The following is a 10762-nucleotide window of genomic DNA, read 5'->3' on the forward strand; positions in this document are numbered from 1 at the left end:
GAATATATATGTTCACAGAATCACAGAATGGCCAGAGTTGGAAGGGACCTCAAGGATCATGAATCTCCAACCCCCATGCCACAGGCAGCGCCACCAACCTCTCCGTTTAATACTAGACCAGGCTGCCCATCCAATCTAGCCTTGAACACCTCTAGGGATGGGGCATCCACAACCTCTCTGGGCAGCCTGTTCCAGCACCTCACCACTCTCATAGTAAAGAATTTCCCCCTGACATCTAACCTAAATCTTCCTTCCCTCAATTTAAAACCATTTCCCCTTGTCCTGCCATTATCTATGCTTTCAAAGAGTTGAGTTGTTAATTTTGGACTCTGTAGACATCCAACTGAAGTTTGCTCATGTCTTTGATTAAAATTAACACTGATAACAGAATTTCTTGGGAATACTCAGGCATTAACAATTTATTGACCTTGGTGAAAAAAAAGAGAATGAGTTTTTCTATATGCTGTTCAACCTGTTTTTTCAGGATTGGATAAAATTGAAGAAAAGCATATTTAAAAAATAAAGTGAACTGGATATATACTAGCTTCTGTCACAGATTTTCTCTGCAAGAGACTTTTCCATCAAAAACAAGTTTTATTTACTTCTTGACAGATTGTATGAGAACTGCTGAGTCATGTCCTGAACCACTGATGGAGCACCTGGGGAAAGGACCCAGTCAGCCCTGGGAGCACAGGTGAAGGCAATTCACCTATGTGACCGGAAGGGGTAAAGCCTGGCTCCACCTCTCTTAGATCTAATTTAATGGCTGACTGCCACTCTGAAAGGATCTTTTTCTGGACATCTTTCCTTTTTGTGTTTGTCTGAGAGCCTTTATCTTTTGAGTTGGGTGAGTAATCTTCTTTTTGTAACATTTTCTCGTTGTGCTGATCCTGCTGCTGTTATATGGATATCTGCTGAATGGAAGATATTAAAAATTACGCTGAAATATTTGGCTAATGATATTGGATAATTAATAGCTTTTCTGTGTTTGCTTTTGTAAACTGCAAAATGGTGTAACATAGAAATGCACAGAGGTAATTTGTACAATTAATAGCTCTCAATCCCTAGCATTTCATGCGCCTTGTGACTGCTGCTGAACACCAAGCTCATCTTTTCATACTACCTTGTAGTTACTTGTGAATGGTGATATTGGAGCCCATTGCCCCTGTTTTGATCTCATAATGTTCTCCTTTGGTCAGATCATACCTATACTATTAACTTTTACATCACTTCATTAATGCTAACATAATTAAATACATAATACAATTAATACATGGTGTTGTGTCATCAGTAAACTTTAGCTTACTCCATACTTTTTTTTCCAGATGGTATTTGAATGTTCTGAACAGCACAACTCCTCATACACTCTTGTTCAGTTTCAGTAGTGACTTCTGTTTTGAAGAAGTCCTTCACTCCCTGGAATTGACTGTTTGTTTTACATTCATACCCCTTTTCTTAACAGTTATCTATATGTATTAAGAATTTCCTTGATCTCGCGGCTAAGTAATTAACTTAAAAGCCCCAGCAGATTATACCATATTGCCCACATGCTTGCTGACCCTTCAAAGAAGGCCAAGAGTTTTGTAGAACATGACTTGGCAAAACAACTACATCTTGAAAAGAAAATAGCATTTATCTACTTCACTAATTCTGTCCTTCAATACAGTGTCTTCTAACTTATTAAATAGCAAGAAATTTAAAGACCTGTAGCTCCTTTGAGCCCCTCAATCCTTTGAGAAGATTACTGCAACATTTATAACAGCCTTCAAACAGCAGAGAAGTTTCAGATTTGAGGTTATGCTGTGTCACAAACAATCTACCTATTTCAAGAAAGAATTGTAAGCTGTTCTAACAGCTCAGCATAACTAGAACAAGGAGGAAGGCAGGGAGACTACAGATGTTTGTCCATAGCTATTATGTACATTGGAAGTGATGGTATTCATTGCTAGTGGAGGAAAAAAAAACAGTTTATTAAAATTGAAATGAATATGTTTGGTGCTAATTAGCATGAAAATCTTTTCTAAAGTCTTAATCTTAGTATATCTTAGCATTGGAAGTAGTATAATATTAGAAATCTGAAGTACAGGAGTGTACGTGAGTGTTGCTCATACAGAGACTGCAGTCTGACTTGACATTAGTCACATTAAGTTAAATATAATAGCAGTAAGGCACCATAAACTAAAAGTTTCAAGAATTTGGGGAGCACTGAGTATCCATTTATTGAGTTTTCTAACAAGTTTCACAAGTAGCAATTGACTTATGTGAATACTTCTGTACGACTGCTTAAAATAATGGTAGTATCAACTGTGGACTGAGTTGGCATATCTTCTGCTATGCTAAACTTATCATAGCTTTGATCCCACAAGGAATACTCCGCTGTCTTCATGCAACTCTGATTCTGCCAAAGATAGTTTTGTGTCTGCAACAGTTAAATAAGTTAATTACAGTTTTCACAATATGTTTTCAGCCAGTATGAATAATCAAGAGTACTGTCATGCACTCCGGAGGCTATCTGCAACCCCAGGCACATACAGAAACTTGTGATTGAAAATGATATAAATTTAGGAATTTTATGTACTGTATTTTCTTATGTTTCAGGAAAGAGACTAAGTAACAAGAATGTAAAGGTTTCAAGGCTGTCCATCAGCTCCAAAATACTTGCAGTGTTTTTAGGCTCAATGCTTTTTGCTTCAAGAAGGATATTGACCTATTCTTAACACTTTGTAAGTGCCAGTTATTCTCATTATTTCTGGCAAGAAGGCTGCTGCAGTGCATCAAATGTTACAACAGTTTTCCAGCCAAAAATAAATGGGTTGCACTTAACTTTTTTTGCAGGAATTAACCTTTCTTGGTTTATTATGGTTCAGCACACCACTGAAGAAAAAGGAAGAAAAAAGGATGGTTGAGAAGGAGAGGAGGTGGAGGTAGGGTAGTGTCAAGACAAATTTAAATGCAGTTCCAGATGTTGTTCTTTTTTTCCTGTATTGCACACAGAGTGCAGGTCACAATTTCTGAGTTGTAGCCCATAGGCTCTTAGGGATTATGGAAACAGAGGGATTCTTTACTTCTTTCCTGCTTCTTCTCTTGCTACTGTTTATATTAAAACAAAAGACATGTAGGGTCTGCAGTTTGTTGCAGGAGTTGCCTGCAAATACTGAGGAACTGCTAGAAGGTAGTGGTAGTAGATATCTAAGGACTAAACCCTTTAGGAAAGTACACATAAACAGAGGCACGAGTCAGTAGGAGCCACTACTGAGGAGTCTGGAGATGAAGGATAGAAGACTGAAACTTCAGAATTTAAAAAAAAAAAAAATTGGGGGGGAATACTGGGAGGAAAAAAAAACACAGAATATGAGTCTTTAGAATTTTGATAACGTACACAGAATCATACCCTGGAATCCTGATCCTCTTAACTTGAAAGTTTTTACTAGTTATGCTCTTGTGCACTTGGCAATAGACTAGAAAATTTTTACATTTTTAATGCTGCTGAGGTGGGTTAAGCATGGAAAATTAAGCACAACTTCAAGTTAATCTTCCTAAAAGGTATTTCCTAAAATGTAAGAGGTGTTCTAAGCTGTTCTTCCTAAAATAACTTAGATTTCTGAGATGAGATTCCAGCCATCATTATCAGCATCTAGCCACTGGAGTCCCACTTTCTGACCTGCCTCTGTCCAACTATGAGGCTATGCATCCTCTTGCTTGCCATCTTTCTGATACTCTGAGTTTTATGTACGTGTTTTTTGTTTCCATAGGAAGAATGTTTCTATCAAACAATAGTTTAAACTGAGTGGATAAAGATCGTGCTTTGCAGGTGGAAAGTGTAGGCCTATAGCCTTTCAGATTTAAGAAAATGGAAAACATGGGTCTTCATCAGAGAGTGCTTTGCATACTAGAATTCTATACAAATGTCCATTAAGTGCCTAGAAATTACTTGGTGAACTGTGTTCAGTGAGACTTTCATGTTTCCGAAAGACCTCTGAGTATGTGAAATGCCTTTTGACTGTATAGGGAAAATTAAAAAAAAAAAAAAATAGAAAACAAAACAAAAAAACCCTGGTAACTCCTTTGATTTGAATAGCTTTACATTTTACCCAGGAAGCGATAGAGTTGTCAGGATCTTCTTCAGCCTTCCTATGGAGGATGGCTTAATAATCTTTGAAATCAGGACCTCAATTCCTTAACTACATCTGCTACACCTCATCTCGCTTGCTGTCTGTTGCCCTATTACTGTGACAGAACTTTGGCTAAATGAATCTATAATAGATTATAGGCATTAAATTCCTGCTTAATTGAACAATTTCAATCTGTGCTTTGGTAGGTCTGTAATTTAAGAGTTTTTTTTTAATTCTCAGTGTAGCTGGATTGCTGTTCATTTTCTTATACCAATAATTTAAGTACTAAGAATATTCAGATAGAGCTGCTAACATTTTCTGTACTGTATAGTAGCTATACTTCTGAACATTTCTGACCCTTCTCTCACCCCAACCCATATAAATTAAGCCAGTTCTGCTTACTCCTGTTATTTGTTGGCTTAAAAATAGGCTGAGGATAAGCAAGAACCTGGAAGAGGAGACAGTTATGACAGCTGACCCAAGCTGGGCAAAGGGGTGTTCCATATTGTATGACATCTTGCCGTCAATAAAGTGGGATTTTACTGTTCAGGATGTCTGTTGCTCATAGATTGGCTGAGTGTTGATCTGATTGTTGATGATAAATTACAACCTGTGCATCACTTGTTTATTTTCCTATTTCCTTCTCTCATTAAATTGTTTTTTTTATCTTGACCTATGAGTTTTTTCGATTTTTTGTGAGCAAGCAGCTTTGAACAAGTGCTTAACTACTGGCTGGGACCAAACCAATTCCACAGTATATTAAAATCAGAATGTGGTTTTCGCTATTGTCTTAATAGCCTGACCCCAGAACACAACTTATGAGATGATAAGTGTTTTGCTCAGGTGTATGACATCTACCAGAGAATGGAATTGGCTGCATCTGGAATAATTAAAATTCATGGAACTGTTGAGTAGGTGGCATGACAATAAGATCTGGGAGGTCTTTCTTCAACAAAAATTCCCTAATTATCAAGCAGAAAATCTCTAGTATTTGTACACCTTGCCTAGACAGGGCCTTGTGAGTTGAACAGCCTACACTTGGATAATTGGTTATCTTTCTCGTTGTAGTGGTCAGAATGCCTTTTGTTCCCCTTTCTTTTTTCCCCTGGAAATACACTATTTCTGAAATACTGCACAAACATAGAAAATAATTCAGCCTCTATTTAATCTTACTGAATCTTCCTGTCTCACATTGTGGTATCTGTTTCCTGAGCTGATATTGTGATAAATGAGGGGAAAAAAAATCAGACAAAATCCAAGGAATATTAAAACAAGTCTCTAATCTAGATCTTGTCCTCTAGCCCATTTATCTCGTTGTCTTTTTGACTGCTGCTGATTTATCAATAGATAGTTTGGACTACACATGAAGTTCAGGTCTATTTCTAATTTTTTCCCCCTTTCTCTTTAATAGAAGGATAGTATGGAATGCTCTCTCATATGTGAGCACTCTTTAGCTTTTATACTGTAGATCTGTGTTTTGAAAAGCTGAGTAAATGATGTGTCCTGGCCCTCATTCACAGATTACTTCAATGATGCTTCTGACCACAGAGTATATGAATCTATAATGAGAAAACTAAAATTAATTTGTAGATAGAAGCATAAGAAAAAAATTCTTGCAAACTATTTTGGGAAATGGTTATAAATATAATTAACTCAGTTGTAATCTGTGAGTGGGGGATGTTAAGTGCCTGAAGCATGGGTCCTGTATCACATCCCAGTAGGATCTGAGCTAATTGAAGCACTTCTGTTCTGTACCATGAGTGGGCCTACAATGTTTTGTCACACGGGTGACTTTATACCCAAGTATTCTTAAGTAATTGCAGAGAAGATCTGTGTATCACTATTTGTCTGCTCTACATTTGCTTCAGCACAGCCTTGTAATTAATACATTAAATTTTAGGATTTTGATTTGGCACACACGGGAGAGGTTCTTCTCCCTGGCTCTGTCCTCGCTGAACACAGTATTGTGAAAGATCTTAAGTCAAAGAAATTTTACTGCAGATGTGTCTCAAATGATATGAAACACTGTCTTGGAATCTTTGATTACTGGACTGAAACCCTACTGAATTCTAAACTAAAGTGCAGTTTTTCCCATTTTCTTCCTGGAAGAAATCACCATAGGGGAAGGTGGACTTCTGAAAATGAAGAGATGTTAATAGAAAGGTAGGTAAAAGAATATAAACTATTTTCATAAACAACTTGATTTATTTCTTAAAGGTTTCAGTTACAATGCTGGTCTCATCAGATATGGTCTTTCTGTTGTGTTGTACGTGTCTTTTTTTTTTTCTTATCCTTGTGTAATTGACAGTTGTCATTACTGAATGTTAGCTTGGTTATGTTCCTGCCTGCCACAAACCTGATCCACTGAAATATCAGTAGAATATAGAAGAAATTAAGGTCATCTCTCTGCCAAGAGAATTTTCTAACCAAAAACCAATTAGCAACATTTTCACATATTTATTTTCTGGACTACTTTCAAAAAGTAGCAGAGTGAAAAGCAAATCTTGAGCTATGTTAAGAGCAATAGCCCAATGCAACACAAACTAGATGACAACCTAGCTTTCAGTGCCTTTTTTTCCACTTCCGTGATGAAGTAACAAATGACTGTTATCACCTGCCGAGGATGCAAGTACACCAGTCATGCACCAATTACTGTGGAGAAGCTTTGCACAGTGGAAGAGGTGAACAAAAGAATCATGAAAGGGTACCTATTTCTCCCTTATATGCACTCAGGCTTCAGAGAGAGTGGAGAAAGTCCACTGGAAGATGGGTTTTCTTCACAGCACTTATATATCTGAGGTAGGTGAATAACCGGCAGCTCCCAGTCTGTGTTCTGAAAGCAGAACATCCATCTTGAAATCCAAAATTGTAGTTGAAGGCAACCAGGATTGAGAAATGCTCATTGAGGGCATAGTTGCTGCCTACAGAAAGTGCACTGAGTTTGTGAAATTTAGCAGAGGTTGCTGTCTTCTCAGCTTCACAGCCACATTCTAAATCAGTGAAGTGAATGTGGGAAATGTCTTCCATCCAGTTGAACATTCTAGATTTCATATGGGAAGACCTAAGTACTTTCAGTTTTTCTGTGGCTGTAAGATCATTTTTCCTTGGTTGTGTAGTGTCCAGTCTTTCAAATTTGCTTTCTAAATATCTATTAGTCTAGCAGTCAATATCACCAGGAAATTCCAGCTACCCTGTTGGCAATGGAGTCAGTGAGTTAGCATCTTCTCGCAACTATCAAAAGTGACTGCGAACAGATTTTTGAGGGTCCAGAAACCTTCTGTAGTCAAGACCCCAGGCATCCACAGACCATAATCGCTATTTCTATCACTTCGTGGCACGCTCAACAAACAGCAATTATTTCAGTGGCCTAATTTCTTTAAGTAACTTGAAGTCTTTACAAAAAAAAAAAAAAGGGAAAGTTTAGGTTACAAGTGTTGCTAAAGGTATTTCATCCTTATAAACACAAACTGTTTAAGATGATTTCCAGAACTCATGTCTATGCATCAGATTTCAATCAAATTGCACGCTGATTGTGTATCTTGTAGATACCAGTAACTGCAGTTGCTTTACAAGTTTATTCACTTTAAATACAACAAAGCTCAAATTGTGTCAAGACATTTAAACAATTTTCCTTGAAAGAAAAATAGGCAGAAAATCCATGAGAATATTAACATTTATATTATATTCTGTGTGGGGCAGAAATTTAAGAGTGTTCAATTTATGTTCCTCGGGAGCTGGACAAATACAAGAGATATTAGACAACAAACTTTATCTGAAATTATATCTTTAGTTTGTCTTTAGTTGACGTTTTACCTAGATGTGACTTCTCTCAGAAAGGAGAGAGTGGCGCAAAAGCTTATTCTGATATTCTTTTAATAGTCTACATTGAACTGCTATCCGTAAAGACAGAAACTATGCTTCACTTGAATTAATATAGACGGAGCTGGCAGGAAACGTGGAGAAAGTTTGTTTGGGTTTACTTCAAAATTCTGTGGTGTAGATTTCTTTTTTTTTTAGTTTGTTGGTGATTTTTATGGTTTTTTTTTCTCATTTCTGTATTGACTAGGAGAGATCTGTTTGAACTGGATTATAGGCACACAGGTAGACAGTGCAATCTAAAAGTCTTTGATTCCAAATTCCTTTTTTGACTCAATGGTCTTTAGCTTTACATGATTTAGAAATAGGGGTGCCATAACACCTCTTAAAAAGCTGGTATTCCATGAAGAACTGATCAGCAAGAGTCGATTAAATCTATCTTTTTATCAGTTTTAGATATCAGCTTTTCTCATCATAAAGCTAGCACTTTTCAAATGTAGGTGTTTTAGATGGCAGCCAGAACACACAAATATAGTTTTTTCAGTCATCTAGCTCATCCAGCTGATGATTTCTTCTACTGACTAAATCACTATTTTTTTTAATGTGAACTTAGATCTAATAGAAAATCATTATTTTATTTTTTTCCCTGTGTTATCTTTACTTTCACTGTTGGAAAGAAGTGTTTTTTTTTTTTTTTACTTTGAGAAAAATTGGATTCAAATTTAAACTCTCTTTAGTAATGTGGAATCATTTAATGTTTTGGTGAGGTCACTACAGCTCAGTGATACACCTTCGGTTAAAGTGGGAAGTAATTCAAGTTACCGAGTGAAAGGGTTCATCTGTTGCAGGATGTTTTGTTGTTTTTCTTTTTTTAAGATTACAGACTGAAATGTTTTTACTCATGAGTACTTACACTTGAGAAAATGTCAGGAATTAATTTTCCTGACATTAGCTTCACTATACTTAATTTAGTTTTTCTCCATCTCAAATATGACATAGCTGATTTCTGCCTGTCTGTGCTTTCTATGGCAATTCCATGATTTACATTGTTTTCTGGAACTTACCCTAGCATCTTCTACGGTGTTTAGTTATTTTTGAAATGTACAGCATTTCGCCATGTCTTCTTGATGTTATCTGAGCTTGTTATTCTAAAATGGTCATGGAAAAGTTGCTTAAGAAAAAACTATTTGCATTTTTGTGTCAGTGTGGTTAGTCAGTCGCACTATTTCTGTTCTGTGGTTTTAAGCTGTAACTATAGCAGACTGATGGGTTGTTTTTTTTTGGGAGGTAGTTTAGATCTAGAGTTCTCAGTTAGCTAAATGATTCTATCATTTTTGTTCTGTGCTTGTACGTTTAATATTACTTGAGGCCTTTCAAGTTCCATACAATCAATGAAAGAAATACGCTTTTGTTTTACTGATCTGCAGTAAAGTTCTGGCCTCTTAAAATTGCATGGGAAAAACTCACAGCTTATCTCTTGGTTTTAGGGTGTTCCTGTCATACAAAACCAGAAAGATGCACTCACACTGTGCAGTGTTTGGTATGGACCTATGTTAAAAATGTGTTCTCTTTGAAAGCCAATAAATGCCATTTCCTCTCCATCATAATGTGATCTACTCTAACTTCTAGAACAGGATTGTCTGCATGCTTAGCACGATTTTTTAAGATTCTTTATTATGATACTCATTGTTTGCTACTGCTTTCTGTGTGACTCAAGAATAGCTGCCTATGTGCCAATATATCTATTTTGCATCCTGTCAGCTGCTGTTTTTCTTTGAACACCATACCAGAAAACATTCAGCTTTTGTGACCTTTTATTTTCTAATAGTACTGGACCATTTCTCTTCTCATGTCACAGTGGCTCAAAACATTTCCTCACTGGTCAGAGGAAAAAAAAAAAAAAAAACTAAAAAAAAAAAAATTAGACAATGAACAATCTTGAGATGTTAGAAATTGTGCAGTGTTAACTCAAAGAAGTGGCTTATTTTTTGCTTTTTTATGGTAGTGTCTGGTATACTCTTCTATTACATGCATTTTGTTCCTGTCTTCCCTTGAGAAATCCTGTGGAGAACGAGTGAATTGATAGACGTTAGTTGCAATGCTTTGTTAGAGGTGTTTGGTTACTACAAATGTGAACGCCTGGTTGCTATGCAAGTATAAGCACCTCAGATTAGAACAATATTCAATATTTTTTTCAGGAAAAGAGCTAAAAAAGCATTCTAGGAAACTTCCATGCAAGAATATGTAATTCATCATCAGTACACATCTTTTCCTTTAATTTCACAAATGAGGGGGCCCTGAAGGCAAAATAAAATTTTCTCCTAGACTCTCCTAATTGATTTGTTGAATCCTGTTAACTCAATGAAGTTTAGGTATGAATATCTCAGCCATATTAGCTAATAGAATGTTGATCTAGTAGTGTTATTAACTCATGATCTAACATTTTCTAATAGCCCCTGCAATGTTTCTCAAAAGGAAATAACCTGTAACACTTAATACTGGAAAATAATAGGAAATACAGGAATAATATATGATGATGCTTGTGTGAATATTCATTTAAAATATCTTTAGGCATACATCTAAATTAGAGGTGAAGCTATTTATAATGAGAAAATCACCACTGCATTTTCAGTATCTGACAGTCTTCTAAAATATGCTCAGAATAAATGACTTAAACTATATTTGTAACTCAATTGAAACTATATGCAAAAAGTGATGAGCTCCACATTAGACATTATGTAGAAGAAAGACATTCTGGAATTACTACATATATTTTTCTAAATGTTAATTCAACATCACTGTTGCAGTTTAAAAAATAAATGAAATGAAAATAA

At 36.0% G+C, this 10762-nt stretch overlaps 1 long non-coding RNA gene across 2 annotated transcripts; it reads left to right on the forward strand.

Annotated features, from left to right (window-relative positions):
• The first annotated feature begins 689 nt into the window (after positions 1 to 689).
• On the forward strand, positions 690 to 9782 carry LOC109367565. Of its 2 annotated transcripts, none has more exons than XR_002114761.1 (4): positions 690 to 847; positions 2836 to 2924; positions 6222 to 6275; positions 9416 to 9782. It is a non-coding gene; the product is annotated as an uncharacterized LOC109367565 (long non-coding RNA). The 2 variants fall into 2 exon arrangements; XR_004159758.1 differs by lacking the exon at positions 690 to 847 and adding an exon at positions 2606 to 2723.
• The last annotated feature ends 980 nt before the right edge of the window (positions 9783 to 10762 follow it).

This window comes from Meleagris gallopavo, chromosome 4, assembly GCF_000146605.3.
Source record: "Meleagris gallopavo isolate NT-WF06-2002-E0010 breed Aviagen turkey brand Nicholas breeding stock chromosome 4, Turkey_5.1, whole genome shotgun sequence".
NCBI classification, from domain to species: Eukaryota; Metazoa; Chordata; class Aves; order Galliformes; family Phasianidae; genus Meleagris; species Meleagris gallopavo.